Source organism: Streptopelia decaocto (genome assembly GCF_964273445.1).
Source record: "Streptopelia decaocto genome assembly, chromosome: 3".
Classification (NCBI taxonomy): domain Eukaryota; kingdom Metazoa; phylum Chordata; class Aves; order Columbiformes; family Columbidae; genus Streptopelia; species Streptopelia decaocto.
Window position 1 is genome coordinate 67,338,502 of NC_138656.1, and position 15,101 is coordinate 67,353,602.

At 40.9% G+C, this 15,101-nt stretch overlaps 1 protein-coding gene across 4 annotated transcripts in view; it reads right to left on the reverse strand.

The window, feature by feature from the left end:
• PKIB (cAMP-dependent protein kinase inhibitor beta) overlaps positions 1 to 15,101 on the reverse strand; it is a 54,803-nt gene that overhangs the window by 18,121 nt on the left and 21,581 nt on the right. The window contains exon 1 of one of the 4 annotated variants that reach the window (XM_082047938.1): positions 2,436 to 2,453. The exons of 2 other annotated variants lie outside the window; for them this stretch is intronic. The gene's annotated coding sequence lies outside the window, so the exon portion shown is untranslated. Of the gene's footprint in view, positions 1 to 1,737; positions 1,821 to 2,435; positions 2,454 to 15,101 lie in introns of those variants that run through there. One more of the 4 variants, XM_082047934.1, reaches the window with a different exon arrangement.

Consider the following 15,101-nt stretch of genomic DNA (forward strand, 5'->3'; position numbering starts at 1 on the left):
CCTCTTAGGATTTTGCTGCCTCCACGGCGTTTGCCCAGCTTGTGTACATACCTGTGTAACATGTTGTTTGAGTTCAGGAGCTGCTGCATGCTCAGAAACAAATTTTTCCCATCTGCTAAGCTAATGACCTCTTCTAAAATGGCTATGAGCTCTGAACATTTCCTTTTTTAGCTTTGCCAGCATAATCATATTACAGCCTCACACCTGGCAGTGTAAATTAATCTCTCTCTTTTTTTTTTTGTTTTTTCCCCATGCAAATTCCTCAGAAGTGGCTTTTTTTTCCCCCCACCACATTGTCTTATTAAGCACAGATAAGAAGAGAAGGAGGAAAACAGGCAGGCATTCATTGAGCGGGTCTTTTTGCAAACTGTTAATTCTATTTCTAGACAGATCGAAACCAACAGCAGTACTGTTCTGGAGGACACATTCTACAAAGATGAACCTTTCCCACAAACACACAGACCTAATTGCATTTCTTAATGGAAACTTCAGGGGAGTTTTGTTTGTGGAAGTGTGGAGTTAAACTTTTCAAAACAAAATCTGGAAGTGATCCTGACTGACTCCAGTTCTTTGGTGGGGTTATGCTGATGTTGTTGTACTCAAAACATTTACTCCTTGTCTTATGTACTGGCATTTACTTCTGCATTAAGAACTGTATCTTCAAAAGCTGGTCAAAAATAAGAAGGATGCTTGTAATGCTTTCCCATTGAAAACATATCCTTAGAGACGGTGGATTCCCTTTTACTAAACTTCACACAACACTGGAGGTGAGTAGAGCCTACACCTCCTCCTTAGAGTCTTGCATGAATCTGGGTGGAGAACTGCAGATGTTGCGATTTCAGGGGACTTTTTTCTGCAGATGACCTCCTGTTCTTGAAGAGCTACAAAAGACTACAGGCATCGTGGGAAACACTCTTACACTCAAATAAATCTCTGCAGATATCCCTCCACAAAAGCCCTGCTCTTTTATTCATATTGGGGGGGATCAAGATTTGTTTCCACCTTAGAAGTTTCAACACTCCTCTCTAAACTGCAAAGAGTCCACCAAATTTGTGACAACTGAGAGAAGACCTGACAGGCCAGGTCCAAGCACAAGCAGCTATTTGTGCTCAGTTCAGAGCTGTTTGTGGACAGTGCTCCATCTCAGACTCCTCCTAGTCACAGAGAGCTCCAGAAGCCTGGCTGTGATGACTCTACAGGGCAGACACGATAAAATGTGTTTGAAGGGCCACATGGATGGTGGGTTCCCCCGGTTTAGCCTGATGAATCCCTCTCCCCCTCTGAAGAAGGAAGAAAGGCACCCACAGAGAAACGGAACCCATTGCTGTACTTCTCATTAGGGAACTCCCTAAAGTACTGACTCACAGCCAAAGAACAGCATTTGAATATATAATCTAGAGTATTTTTTTTTCAATCTAACCACATTTATTATACCAAAGAAGAATCTTACTTAAGTGTTTCAGCAGAGAGCCTTGAAAGATAGAGATGACTTCTGAGGTGTGTGAAGCCCAGCAAGCAGGAGAACATCATCAAGGCTAGGAACATTTAAATAGGGAACTTTTCTGTTTGCTTAGTTTGTTCAAAGCAGTAGGAGACAAGCACAGCTCTTTAAAGTTCATTAGGAATGATAAATGCTTATGAAATGTTGTCACAATAACTTAAAAACAGCCTGAAAGAGGTAGAGAACACAAATTGTAGAATACATCTAATGAGAGCATAAGAAAAAAATCTACTTACAGGACAGCAAAAAGGGGTTGATGAATACCAGAGACACCCAGAAACAACTAGAATGTGATCTCAATGTCTGGCTTTCAGCTGACTACAGCAAAATGCCAAGGGAAAGCTGAACAGTTGCCAAGAGGGAAATGAAACTTGAATACATTTAAAATAAATACACAGACTCCAAAATCACATAAAATTACACATGCCTTACAGGCAGACTTCTGGACTTCAGTCTTTCCATTCAGGGCATTTCTGGTACAAAAATAAGTCCTTAACAACCAGATCATAAAACTAATTCTCCATCCTCCCATAAAGGAGAGCAAATCTCTCTGCGCCAGCAGTGCTGCTGTGTTCACCCCAAAAGTGGCAACAGCTGCCTGGATGCCATGTAGGAGAGCCAGCCGTGTCTGTGCGATGGCATCCTGCTGTCTGAAGCAACAACACATAACTCTGGCATAAAAATGGCTTTCACACTGTAATGAGAGAAATCATATTTTCTCACCGCATTTTCAGCAAATGTCTACAACAGAGTTAACATTTCAGTGTCTACAAACAGAGAGTTTCACAGCAGACAAGAAAGCTACTTGGAAATAACCATACTGCTTTATTTTCTATTAGCTGTCAGACGATTTGCATAGAGAAACAACCAGGGGGTCGTCTAGTATGGTCAGCTGGCCAATCTGCCCTGTTCTGCTCCCAAAAACGCCAAGTACCTTAAAGTTCACCATTCAGGTATGCCTGCAGCCCCACAGCATCGTCCTTCTTGGAGAGTGGCTGGGTGTGAGCTGCAGAAGAAAGCCACCGCTCGAGCTGTGGGCAGTCATGGAGAGGAACAACCAGGAAGGTGCCAGCAGCTCTGGCTTCCACTGTCTCCTCAAAAATAACCTGCCCTCACACAACTATCAGTGAAGTAAATCAACACTGGAAAAAACAACCAGAAAGGTTTGAAGCTATACAAATAAAAAAAGCTGTTCGTGTGGTGAGTACGTCAGCAGGGGAAAAAAAAAAAAAAAGGAAAGGAACACTGAGGAAGAATTAACTTCTCAGTTGAGGAAATGACTCAACATTTTGTAGAAAGTCAAGATAGTCTCCGCCTGACATTTTTCAGGGTCAGTCACCCACTGGTAGGGAGCTCCAGGGAAGGTGGGGTTTTATTACCACTGGATAGGTTTCTTCCATCATAGAGGACCCAAGCTGAGTAAAACTCAACTGCTGCAAATGCAGAGCAATCAGGGTCTTACCACATATTCTTCACATCAGCCAATTACTTATTTACTAAAGTACTGTGTCATCTCTGTTCCAAATGTTTAACCTATAAATAAAGATTAAAAAAGGAAACAATTTGCTTAAATGGTTATATTAAGTTAGCCTTCAAATCAGTTATGTATTTATTTGGGTACAGTATGAAACCACATTAAAGTCTACACTGATCTATTCCACAATTCAGCACTTGCCAAGTATAACATTTTCTTCCCCGTATTCTCTCTCAGATTAACATTCTTCCCTCTGCACTTTCATATTAAGTGATAATACTTCATGAAACCCAGCACAAACTTTGCGAAGGGGTCAGAGAACCCCGGCCTGTTCCACAGGTACTAGTTAGAAAAAATGCTGCTCCAGAAAGTTATTAGAATAATAATACAAAGATCAGCATTTTGAAGTTGGTAGGGGTTCATCATGGTGAAATTACTGGATTTCAAAACACTGCAAAATAAACTACACCAATTCTCAACCTCCACCTCAACATTTCTGCAATGTTAACTGGTATAATAAAGAAAGCAAAAATTTACAGGAAAAACTGCAATCCTCACTGAAGCTTTTATCACTCTGTAAAATTAGTTTTCCTCTTGTAGTTGTCGATTATGGCTATTTTATTGGTTTCACTTAATTAACTATCCAGAAGAAACTTCAATGAGTTAACTGTCCTTGGCCATTGGTTACAAGATACGCTTCATTTATTTTACAAGAATAGTTGGCAAGGCAAAGCAAGAACGGGTTTCTAATTAAGAACCAGGATCTGAAGAGACTAGTGTGAATAAAGGGAAACAAAAAACATTATCGGGGTCACAGCTGCAGTAGCCACCATGCTGATGCACACACACACCCCCCAGCTGGGGTGATGCAATGGCTAGAGCCCCATTAACCCTCTTTCCAACCTATCTTCTCTCCTTCTATTCCCCCTCCCTTCAATAAATCATGCCTGGAATCAGCCAGAAAGCACATTATCTCAAGTTAACATTATATCTTCTTCCAAATCTGTTGCTCACCTGAAGACCAAAACCTGTGTTTTTACTTCAGCTGATATATTAGTGAACAAACCACTGGTACAGTCAGAGCTCTGAACCACATGCTTAGCCTGAAATGCTTTCTTTGCACATATGCCCTTTCAAACCTGGCATTTTCTGTGTTGATTTTCGCTGCTTTATAGTTACCTACATGCTGAGGAGAGAAATAAGACAACAAGCACATAACAGAAGGTCTGTTGATGGGTTCTCTCTTTTCTATTTGAAAGTGAAGAAGCATATATATTGTACATCTTTGCAGCTCTTCAGGATTTCTACCAGCTAAAGGACATTTTTTCTGAACCGTTACTGCAGCTTGCAAAGCTGTGACTCAGCAACAACACTTGCACACTCAGAAGTTTGACAAGTGGCTTGGTAACAGATAAACTAATGAACTTACAGCTTCCTAATATGCAGCAGGAACTTTTAATGAAAGTATGCCCACTACATATGTAAGGATAGATTATTTGCTGTAAACTAAGAAAAACCTTTTTGGGCTTGCAGTGCTGACAGTATTCAGAATCTCCCAAACAACATAATGTTTGGGTTGTGGAAAGTCTATTCTGGCATATCATCACTTATCAAGAAATAACTTTCACATTTCTCATTTGAAGATGTTTATTTGCCAAATAATATTGCTCAGACCTTTATTTGCTGACTTTTCCTACAATAAGAAGAGCTGTTTATTAATTTCTTGACAGATTAAGAAAGTCTTATCAACTGAAGTTCAGTGCATTTGAGAAGCAGTCAAGTCTGAACCATTCCTTTTACAGACCAAGTTTTCTTGTATGAAGTTTTTAAAGAAATGAAAACCAGACCATGAGATACATCATTGGCTTAATGTCCAGAATGCTCTTAGATTTCTAAATAAAATGCTTACCTTATAAAGGCATTTCAGGTTATTTGTAATTTGCATTTGTTTTGTATTATTATGTATGGATACCTCCACATTTCCTACACTAAGTCTAGAGACACATGTCACCCAAATTCTTTTTTCTCTAAATGCTGTTTGTCATAGCCGTTAAGGTAAGATGACTTCACTGGCTATGGAACTGTTCAGACTCACACCAGCACTGGTAGAAAACCAACTTTCTCTCTAAAGTAAATAAAGACGGAGTCAAGCCTACTGCAGACATATGCGAAGTCAAGCTTTTTGTAGACTGTCATGATGAAGGCCCATTACTGTCCCTGGACCTCATCTAGCCTCTTTTCTTGTTTCACACACCACAATTCTTCATAGCATCTAGGAATGGATTTTTCTTAGTTTTTCAGCCAAGAGTGGATGTATATATGAGAGGTGCCATAATACCTTTGCTTGAGGTACCAGACCTGCAAAGCAGAAAGAAGCTAAACTGCAGAACTGAATGCCAAAGTTTCCTCTACCAAGTTGGATGCTTCAGAAAACTGCTTCCACCTGCAAAACTCATTGATGACAGGAGAGCCCCCTGGAAGTAACCAACAGGTAACCCCTGGGAGAAGGGCAAGCCCAGGGATCTCTGCCTTGCTCTGGGTTGCCAGGCAGCACTCACATTACTCACTGCTCGCTTCAGCTGATGAAGAAATCATCACCTCTGCAATGACTCCTTCAAAACACCAGGCAGGGTTCATTCCTCCTTTGGAAAACATGCCCAGAGGAGAATACCTAGTGATTTGAAGGAAAACTGCCTTGAGCCTCTGTCTCTTGGGTGAATTGTTTGATCCCTGGGGAGGAGATCAAGTTCAGCAATAGCACTTTCCACTGTGCACAAGCGTTGTAACTGAAATTCTGCTCTTCTGATGTCAATGCAAGTTTTGCCCTAGTCTTTACACCTTAACCTCTAATACAATGCTCTCTTTGAGGGGAAAAAAAGCATATCACAGAAGCTGGTGGTCAGGACTGACATTCATCAGGCCACCGCTTGAAACACAGAGGAAAAATATTATGCTTGAAACCTACAGACTGCTTCTGTAATTTATGCACTAAATATTTCTTATACAAGAGGAAAGACGTCTTGGAGTCAGTCTAACATTCACAACTTCCACATTTCCAGATGAGTGCCATAATGATTGTGCTCATTTTGTTGTCCCCACAAACCATGAATTCTTACCTGTCCTCATCTCTAATGAGCTCCCAACTGGCTGGAAAAAAAAAAAGTGTCTGCAGCACTGAGCTGTTAGAAAGGGGTTAAACCAAACATGAGTAAAAGCAAAACAAAATTAAACCAAAACACTGCATGTTTATTTAAATAAGGCTTGACACTGAAAACATTGGCCATGCTGCAAGGAACTACTGAGTATTTCTCTGAAATAATATTTTCCTTGCATTGCCAGTATTACATTAGCAAAATACTGTTAAAGAGGACCCCAACAAGAAGCTGTTCTCTTAGAGACAACAGTTGCCAAACATCTTATGACATTTACATTCTTTTTTGTAACTGAAAGTAAATGAGATGAATCACAACACAGGCCTGCTAATTTGATGACAGGGCAGTTGTAATTGCCTCTGTTGCTATGTGCTATGTTGACTCACTGCAACTAATAGTTTGACTTCTCTTATCTCCCTCCAGGTATGGTTATTAGAATTTGTCCTTGCTATAGTGAGGAGTTAGCACACCTACAAAGAAAGGAACACGATGAAAAGAAAGTTGAAGGGTCAGTTTTTAATTATATGTATTATTTGCCTGTACTCAAATCAAACAGTGATTATTTACTCTGGAAAATTTTTTAGACAGTTTTAATACAACTAAACTCAGGAAAAAAATATGGCTCTTGCCAGCCTTTAGTGAAGTTTAAATGCATTCCATACATTAGTTTGTCAGTAATACTGGAGATAGAGTCCTGAAAAAGGTAAAGGAGGTCTGTGTAAGCAGTTAGACACAAAGTTCTTGAGAAAAACAGACCACTAACAGGTCCAAAATAAATATAAGATAATTATGTGATTATTTTGGAAACTTGTAAGCATCAGAGCTTCTGCGTTTATAATCTTAACATCATCTGTGTGTCTACTACTACTACCACTTCAATCCTGAATACTGACAAGCTGCACTGAGTTCAAGAGCTGGTCCATCACATAGTGAAGTCTGAACTGATGCCAACACATACTTCATACATCAGAAAAGGCCCCTGGTTTGGTTCTTCTCATCAAATAGAAAGCCTGTTTACCCAAGTTCTGCAAAAGCTTGTTTGCATTGCTTTTTTTGGAGGTAAGTTCTCAGGCACATCCTGAGTTAATCACTGAATTTGCAGTTGTTGAACTCAGCAACTGCTAAGAAAACACTGATGACCTGTTGTCAAGGCAGCATAACTGGATGAAATGAAGTGACTTTTGACAGACAAACTGATGATCCTACCTTGCTGTCAACCCAAGGCTTTGTGTTTTCTCAGACAGACTCTTTGCTCTCCTTGTTGTCAGCCAGTCGAGCAAATCTCAGTTCCAAAAGTAAGACTTTGGGGGAAAAGATGTAATAACAAACCTTCAATAGTGGCCCAAAAAGAAAGTGTCCTTCTTATACACTTTATCACAATTTTAGAAACTTGGCATGTCACTAATCCACATGAGATATCTGACCTTTGAGTCCCTTTAATTTTAGGAAAGAAAACAAGTTCTGCAGTTTCCCTAACTTCATTTCACATTTATTACTAAGTCATTATTTCAGACCATTCATGGGCACATTTGAGATGATGTCTTTGTATCTGCCCATTATGTATGGATTTTAACTATGCTGCTGAAGAAAAGCACGAGCTTTCTGAGTTTTTCTCAAAGTCAGCTGAGGGGAAGGGAACAAGTGATGTAATTAGGAAGAGTACAAACATATTCTGTCTAGTCTTCTAAAAAAAGAGTTCTGCATATGAAAATGAATTAGGGTCACTGCTTTTGGGACAACTAAAACACCTAATTAAATCAAAGCAAGGAATCCTACTTGACTTCGTTGAGTACTTTACGGACAGATGGGATGCATGAGACATGAAGAAAGGTCTGGAGGGAGGCAGATTCTGGTGGCTTCTCAGAGGCCACAGTCCGCTTGATGCTTCCTTCAGAATATCAAACACAAGTAAATTTAGGGATACCCTAAAATGTCAGTCTCCTGAAAGAACAGGAGCAATCACCTCTTTCGCAGTGAAAACAAAGTTCTTCTGTTCAGATGGGAGTAAATGGCTGAGGCAGCCAGGTGGAAATCACTGACTTACACTTCCAGCGTTGGTCAGAACGGTCTTCCTCAACAAGCAGATTTACAAGGCCACAGGGATGCACTGGCACACGTTTGAACTCCGGTACAGAATAAGTCAACATGATGACTGGGTGTGAAACACATTTTACACTTCCCTGATGAAGTCACTAAGTCTCTTGCCAATGACTACTGTTTTGCTGTATGGGGCTTAAGGGATTTTTTTTTTCCATCTGTTTTTGCCTAAATGAACATGTATCCACTGTCTTGGGCTCATTGCCTGCTTTTGCACCGAGAAACAGCTCCACTTTATTTTGGACCCTGAATACAAGTTCTCTGAACTTATTTGAGGCTAGAACACTAGACATTATTATTTCTTCATTTGCTGAAGCAGAAATAAAACTTCATTTTTGTTATGCTAAACTACCTCAGCTAAGTGTTTGTTGGAAAGCTGTTCTGCCTTCCTGCTAATTATTGCTATGGCTTCTTGCCAGCCATCATTTTGAGAAGTTAAATACTAGCTTCCAGATGAGCAGCAATGCTAAAGACAACAGAACATCATTCTAAAGAAAATAGATGGCAGCAGGAAAGGAAAGCAAACACTTTCCTGCCAAGACAGTTGCCTACAAGTCCTGGCTAAGCGTCTGGCTTATGAAGACAAGGTAGGGTTTTGTCGAAATAGGAGTTTGTCAACATCTCAAAACCAGCACACTTTTAATCATGTCAAGGCTCACTTGGTAGAGAATAGCAGTAATATCTTGCATTGCTTGTAGGCCTCTGAGAGTGGGACAGGCTATGCAGCCAGGAGGAGATATCTGGGACAGAGCCAGAAGTAGAGGATAAAGCAAGGCTGAAAACTCGATGATAAAAAAAATCATAGAATAATTCAGGATGGAAGTGACCTCAGAAGGTCATCTGCTCCAACCTCCCACTCAAAGCAGTAATGAATTTAGATCACGGTACTCAGGGATTTGTCGAGTCAGCTTTTGAGTATCTCCAAGGATGGAGACTCCACAACTTCACTGGGCAACCTGTGCCAGGGCTTGACTGTCTTCATGAAGAAAAAGCTTTTTCTTAGCTCAAGTCCAAATCAGCCGTGTTCTAGTTCATGACCATGATCTCGTTTCCCTCCTGCACAACTCAGTAAAAAGCCTGGCTGCATCTTCTCAGTAACACCTTATACATATGGGAAGGCTGCTCTTAGGTCACCCCAAAGTCTTCTCCAAGCTGAACAAGCCGCCATCCTTCAGTCTCTCCTCACAGGGCAAGTGTTCCTTCCCTGACCAACCTGGTGATGTCCTACTCCAGTTTATCAACACCCTTTTGGTAAGTCAGGAGCAAACCTGGGTGGTCTTCCATATGTGGTCTAACGAGTGCAGCCTTGTATGTCATTACACCTTCCTTGGTGAGTAATGTTAAACTTGCTGTAGGGAACACACAAAGCAGGATAAGACGGCTGCAGTTACCAAGAGTTTTCTGGTTGAGCAGCTCACCCTGACAGGTGTGCAAAAGATGGGGAACTACCACTGTAAGGGCTTCCAACTTTTGGAAATTGGGCACAGTGGCAGCTTTGCAGTTCGGCTGTGAGACATGCAGAGCAGAGCATGCGGTACTCCAAATCAGGCATCAAAAATCAGCTTTCTTTATTCTGAATGGGGCTGGCACTGTCTGGTTTCCAGATGGTTTTCTGTTGTTTCTGTCGCTCAGAGGAACACAGCAAAATCAGAAAAGAAAGCCCTTCCCCACAGAGAAGCAAGAAATCAGGGAAAGAGAAGTAAAAATGTGAAGAATAAGGCAATAATTACTGAGTTAAGTTGCTTCCTCTGCCACAGTTTTCTTAAGTAAGGAACCAGCTGTGGAAGCTTTCACTTTCATGCCAAACAATTCAGCATTTGACTCTCCTGTCTGTCTGTAGTGTCTTTGGTTGGAATTTTCCAGTCTTATTTATATAGTTAGATGCAAAGCAGCCAATTAACACGCTTGTTATTTCTTTATTAACAAACATGGTCTTTGAAAGGACAGATGCTCTTGTTTACCATCCCTTCAGATTTCAGTCAGTCTCAATATTGGTGTTTGAGCCCTATGCTATATGAAGTCTGACTTCTTTCGCTCTGTATCTGCTTTTGATATTCAGTTTTTCGAACTGCTCAATGCCTGTATTAGGGTCTGGTTTATTTTTTGTCATATTTGGAACTGTTCCTTACAGTTCATTGATCTCAAATTCATTCATGAATATCATTAAAGTCAATGGGAAAATTCAGTTTAAGAGTTTGACCCCTGGATTAACTCTGGCTTCTAAAATACTCCCAGCACAGCTGAAGGGCACAGACTTAATACAGTGGGGACATGACAAAGTTAACTTAAAGGACTGCTAACTACACTCACCTTTAATTATTTGACTATGTTCCATTTATTTATTGTATTAGAGCCCACTTATTACCTAGCAAAAGACAACTCAAACACAGTACAGGGTAATGTCAAATCAATAAACTGAAGTGCAATACACAATCAAATCCTACTTTAACTCCAAGCTGTAGCACCATACACCATTGTACTGCATAGCTTCAGTACATAGGAGCACTCAAGTGTTTAATTTTTGCAGTTGCATGCTTAAAAACACATGCTTAAGCACTATGTACAACTGAGGCCATAATCACTTACTTTGTCTTACTTTCTAATTTTTTCTTTCAAAATAGCAGCTGCAGGCTTAAGAGAGACCACCAGGACACATCAGGTGCAAACAGTCACCCTTCTAGCATTAACTTTGGAGAGTGCTGAGTGTGCTAGACTTTTACCAATATTGGGGAGAGCTGAAGTTATTTAGCAACTTAAAGGATCAAGCCTTATTAAAATTGCAGGAATGTGCAAGACTTCATCAGAAAGGTTTCTTTCATCACTAAACTCCAGGGAAATTTTCTTTTCTAATGGTAGAACTTTCCATGACATCCGATCTCCTGTAACAGTCTGATACACCAACACACGTTCTCGTAGGTCTGTTGTGCTGCAGTGGTGTAGGGCCCAGCCCTCCAAGGAGACCAAAAGAGCAAAGATGCAGCAAGTCATGGAAAAAAAGATTCCCTTGGCTGCTCATACGACCCTGCCTAAGGGCAACCATAGGAGGCTGAGCCTGGAGCTCCTTGCTGCTGCGGAGCAGCAGTAGCTGGGATGGAGGAATCGAGGCAGGGCAGCATGTCACCCTCTAACTCCACTGCTCCTTCAGCCCTTGCCTCACCCTTGAACCCACACCATACTTTCCTCACTGCTTACCAACTTTTCCTTTCATCCTACTGATGCAGAACTCAGGCTAATAAGTTGTGTGAGCTTATTACTTTTCATGTCAACTACAACTTCTTTGGCTTGAAGCAGAAACCCAAGAATCTACAGGCTTTGGCAGCCAAAAGGTCAAACTACCTGTGTACAGACATCAGGAGTGTAAAGTCAGAGAGGCCAATTAACCTGTGCCCCTAACCCTGCAGAAGTTAATGACCAAGTGTTACATTACTACCAGCTGCACTGTAAAAAGGCAAACACGTGGCTGCAGCATTAGGACCCATGAAATATTAATACAAAGGGTGAGCATGCAGCATTTTGAAGGTAATTTAATTTTAATCACCGGCCAGAGCTATGCAGAAGGCAGAGAAGGCATTTTGGGCTTGGCACTGTCTACAGTACAACCAGGCAGATGGCAGTATGGCAGTAAAGCACCTTTTTTCACATGCCCTAGCAGAAGGTGGGCACAAACGGAGCCACATGGATGGACATCAGCAGAGCACTGACCTGGCTTATTTGCAAGCCTGAGATGCAGAAAGAGCTGCAGACTCAAAAGGGGCTAAGGAGGGATGGTGATCAAAAGGATTTAGTCTTTCCTCTTATAGTGTAGAGCAAATCCTGCCTGTTCATTACACAGGAAAGGAGAGGGGAGAAAAATCTCCCCCAAACATCAGCATGCAATCTTTGGCAGCTTTCAGTCACAAATCAGCAAATTCACACAGACAGACCCAAGTCTGAGTGAGGCTACAGCTTATTTCCGTGCAGGTTATCATACTGTGCCCAGGATTTTCTAAGTGCAATTATAGTCTCTGACATTCTATCCAAAAGTGGTCACCATAGTAACGCCTGAATCACATGGTACTGCACACCTGATACCAATCAATCTTGAAAACATCTTTTTAAAGAAACAGACTCCTGGAAAACTGCAGATGGAGGCTTCTTATTGAGTCTAAGACAATGCTGTCTGACAACAAAAATGGAAATTGCACCTTATAACCTTCTCATTTGACTCGCTCTCCATGCAGTCACATTCTCTATCAGCTTACAAAGGTGACAGAAAATGAAAAAGGGCAACAGTTCTATGTTGAGAGGAGTGACAAACTACAAAGTACAGCTGGCATATAAATGATGTGTTGCATTTTCCCCCCCAGAGCATTAAGTGTGACTTCTGAGAATATAGCCATGCTCTGCCTGCTGAAGCAAAACATGTCCACCACAGTGACTTTCCACCTTCTCAGTATACCAGATTTCCCCTCAAATGTTAAAAACGAGAAATTTCATCAGCTTCTTTCTCCCTTTTTGCTTTCCCAGTCTGAAATTCAATATAAGTGTTTAGAGTTGTGTTCCTCTGTGTGGGTAAAAGAAGAACAACATGTTTAAGGAAATGATGTTTGCATTTAGCTGGGCATTGTGGCTTTCTGAAGTGCATTCTGCCAGCAGCCCTCCAGGCATACCCAGCAGCCAAAGAGCTGATGAAGATGCTGATGCCTTTGGGGTTTCTGGTGGGTTGCTTTGTTTGTACAGCTCAGGTCCACCCGAGCAGCCTTTGGGCTGTGAGTGCTGTGCCTGCTCCTCAGCCTGCTCCAACAGCCTGCTACCTCTCGTCATCCCAGCAAGAACACTGCTACATGTTCATGAAAATAATCCCAGCAAATGACTCATGCACAAAGTTCAACCAGCCTCAGCAGTATTTCCAAGATAGACTTGATATTTCCTATTTGATTCTATCCCAAATTACTGCCATTTTCATTATTTGAAAGTCTACCACTTCTAATTTTCATTCGAAAAAGACTGCTCCAGTTCTGATGGCTTCCATCTTTGTCATCTTCCATTCCATCTATATTTTATTTTTCAAATAAGTCACAGCTATAACCATTTATTCTGACAGCGCCTCTCCTTTATTCAATGTGATTTCAGAACAGTCGAGTAGAGCCACTGAATTTGTGAATGCCACTGACTGACCAGAGCTGCCAAAATGCCAGTAACAAATCTACTTAGAAATTCTTTCTGCATCCTGGAGATGAGTGTAAAAACAACAGGAGTAGACACTGTATGAGTCTAAGGAGGTAATGAGACATCCTTTACTAAGCTCGCTGAAGTCACTAGAACCTGCCCCCCCTCTGCCATGCCCTCATCGCTGACCCACCAGAACAGATTATGTGCACATGAACTGCTATTACAGGATGTTTGAGTTTATATGGATGACTGTACACTAAAACTGATTATGAAAATGCTCCCACAGCTCACTCCCAGCTAGATAGTCATATCCAGGACTGACCAACTACTTATATCTTTAGATGACCTCCTTAGAAAAAAGTTGAAACTGCTGCTCTTCAAGAACAGTGCTATTAAGATTTTTGTAATAAAGAAAGTGCAGTGATTGGATGGTTATGATGTATATGTCACTTCACATGTATCACAGCTGAAATGTCAAATTGTACTTGTTTTGCTTAGGTAGGAAAAAATTGCAGTTGTCTCTAATTTTAGTGTCATATTGGCCTCTGTCCTACAGGTGTGTTGCAGGAGCAAAGCAAGGAGCAGAGACAGAACGAATGCATGTTGTTTTGAAGCTAGAAAAATAAAGGAAATTGATTATATGTAAACATTTGTGGCAGATGTTGCCTGCCCCCAATACGTTGTCATGTAATACAGATCCCTCCTAACAGCTCTAACAGGTATTTGTGCTATTCATAACACTTTAGAAGTCAGCACTGGAGGAGTCCTATTATACAGAAGGAAGCCGGCCCTTAAATCTACTTTCACAGTGTAGATGTTATTCAGCTATTCAGTTATTATTTATTCAGCTGCACTTCTGCTGTGTGTCTCACAGTAAATGGCATTATTGTTCAACAGGGCAACAGACCCCAACAGATAAAAATGCAATGTTTCAAAATCAAAATTAAGAAGCCACTAACAGTCTATTGAGTTTTAAGCTATGCCAGGGCCCAGTTACAGTTTTCAAACTGCACAGGAATCGATAGCAGAATGGATCCATTGATTTTGGCAAGGGTCACTGACCATTATTAAATTATTTTAGGTGTCTTTTGCAAAGGTAAATGGCAATGGAAGATCAGGAAAGAGCAAGTGAGTTGTTATGAGCTATTGAGAAAGCTGCCTGTGGCCTCCTGTGCTTTAGCAACCTGTCGGAAAGAACTCAAAACCTGCCCTTCCCAAATCCTTGGTTTAAACACAACAACATAATCCATGCAGTGAAACACAAAACCAGCCTACTGAAAAACAAAACACAAAACCCTGAAAGACCTTTGTTGTAAATAACTAATTAACCATGTAGTGAAGCCTGAGAGGCATTTGGACAAAGGCACGCAGCAAAAACACGGTTAAGGAACAGAACACGTTATACTTGCTACCAGAAAATTATGATTCATTTGTTTTCCATATCCATTCATAATTTAAGGGTCAGGAAAAAAAGAAAAAAGAAAAAAAAAAGGCAGTGAGAGTCAAAAACGTCACAAATATTTTCATTACCTTCCCTATCAGGTCTTCATATGCTCTTGCTGATAGTAAGATCACAAATCTTTCACCCTTATGCCGCTGACTCAGCAATGCTGTAGAAGCTGTCAGTACTGCAAGTTTTGAAATGTATGCTAAACTGATGCTTTCTGTTAAGGTTGCCTGCCTTTACTACTGTCCTTGCCTGTATCAACTTCAAATACCAAATAAC